The sequence below is a fragment of the Primulina tabacum genome, chromosome 18 (assembly GCF_025594145.1).
Source record: "Primulina tabacum isolate GXHZ01 chromosome 18, ASM2559414v2, whole genome shotgun sequence".
Lineage (NCBI taxonomy): Eukaryota > Viridiplantae > Streptophyta > Magnoliopsida > Lamiales > Gesneriaceae > Primulina > Primulina tabacum.
Window position 1 is genome coordinate 7,769,070 of NC_134567.1, and position 2,273 is coordinate 7,771,342.

The following is a 2,273-nucleotide window of genomic DNA, read 5'->3' on the forward strand; positions in this document are numbered from 1 at the left end:
GTGAAAACATTTTTGGGTAGTTTTCAAATATCAGTTCTCTCACACAAACACACACACCACCATTCAAATTCCGTCTTGCACAATGACGTAAAACATGTGTATGTAGTCTTTGACACATAGACGTTAAACAAGTGTTGGATGAAAAGTGCTTCATTCAGTCTAGACTAGGAGTTCAATTAGGAATTCGGTAAGTCCTAAGTTGGGTGGGTTATTACACTTGTTGTAATTAATCAAAGTCTTCTAGTGGTACCTACCCGAGGAGGTAGAAGGGGTGACATAGGAGCAGTTCAGTCTCCGAATATCCATAAACATATATTGTGTAATCTAACTGTTAACCCCTAGCTTTAATCTGACTTGATCAGTTCGAGTATCTATCAGTTCAGTTCTCACAATAACTGAACTGATACATGCGAGAACTGATCCCCCTTATCTTCAGTTAATTAGTTACACAAGATTAAAAGCTTTAACCTATTAGTTTTCTTAACAAATGATTACTTCGAGTATTTTCCACTTGATTTAATTTCAAACTCGATCTAATTCATCGGTGTAAAAATTCTTAGAACACGAGCTATTGCAGCTCATCACATTTTTAGAAGATTTTCCCGATCCTTCAATTAGTATCAGAGCTAGCTGTTCTAAGAAGGACATTTGAAAACTGATATTATTTTTAAAATATGTTTTAAAATGGTTTTCAAAACCCTCTGATAATATTTTATATGTTTGCTATGTTATTTTGTTGTTTAGATGTTTGCAGGATTTTTGAGTTCAACTGACAGCAGGATAGCTAAACTAATCAGCGGACAAGATTTCAGTTTCCAGCTTACCAGTTCAACTGATCAACAGACGAAATCCAACTACCAGCTGAAATTGATGAGTTAAGTGGAGCTTAATCATCAGAAGTGCCGCCGCTTCATTTCCATATCAGATCCTAATTGTTGATCATTGCGATTCAGCATCAGTTGAGTCCAATTTGCATCAGTTAGACCAGATAGCCAGCATTGAGATCAAGTCCAAGGCAATTAGCTGTTCTTATGGCAAAAAAAACTCAAAATAGACGCAGCATTCCAAGCATTCTAGTCGACCAATTATTGATACTCTCAGTTCTATTTTATATAAACTGACTGATACTTGTTGTGATTTGATATTTGCTAAGTGTATTAGCAATTCCCTTACATAAGTTGGTGTACTTTATATTAATACATGGGACGCGTAATAGATTAAATTAACATCATGTGTATCCAGTTAGTTTGCATGTAACTGAACTGATTTTTCCAGTTTATATGTTGCCTTAACTGCTTGAGTGTTTATAACTTGAACTTCTTTAAAATCGCGCAACAATTATATTTTTGAGGAAGAGCTTTTGATTCAGTTCTTGAGGGGGGAGATATTCTTTAAAACTAATTTTAAATTTGCTATCTCTCGAACTGAAAAATTGTTTTCAAATCGTTTTGTTCAGTTGTTGATGTGAAGCTTTTCTTTCTACTATCATTCGAACTGAAAGTTATTTTATTCGCTTTATTGTCTTTAAACGTTTTTTATTCTCACAAAGGGGGGAGGGGGGGAAATTATTAAATATTTAAGTTTATTTTAAATTGCTTTAACTTATCAAGTTTTGTGATCATAAAAAAAGGAGAGATTGAGGAAACATTTCATGTTCGCAATCTTGATTTTGATGTTACCAAAACTTGTTTATTTGTTTCTAATGAGTTTACCTAAGTGCGCAGAAACTGAAACTGATCAGGCTTCGAACTGATCAGTTACCAAGCTTAAACTGAAGCTATTGAGACGCAAAATGAAAGTGCCAACTGATTGATCGAACTGAACCAGTACAACTGAAGTATCAAGAGCAGTTCAACTGATTTTCCAGTTGATAGGTGGTTCAGCAAAAAACCTTCAGAAGCCCGGCTAGCTGATGAAGTGTTCAGCTGATGAAGATCCTAACTGACCAGTTCAACTGAATCAGTGAAATCAGTTCAGCTGACGAGTCAACTGATTTCACATCACCAGTTCAACTGACCAGTTCAGAACATCAGTTAGGAGCAAACCAGTTTGTAGACACAACAAGCTTAATCTAGCTGTTCACAAAGGTACAAAAGCTATTGTACGATCAAGATACAATAAGAGACGTTGCAGTAGCGCTTAAAGTCAAATGTTCCAGATATCTATTTGGGGGAACAAATTCAAACTGCAGCGGATTCATTCATCGAGTCTCACTGTACGTTTAGTCAAACGCCTATAAATAGAAGCTGAAGCTCAGTGAAGATGATGATGAG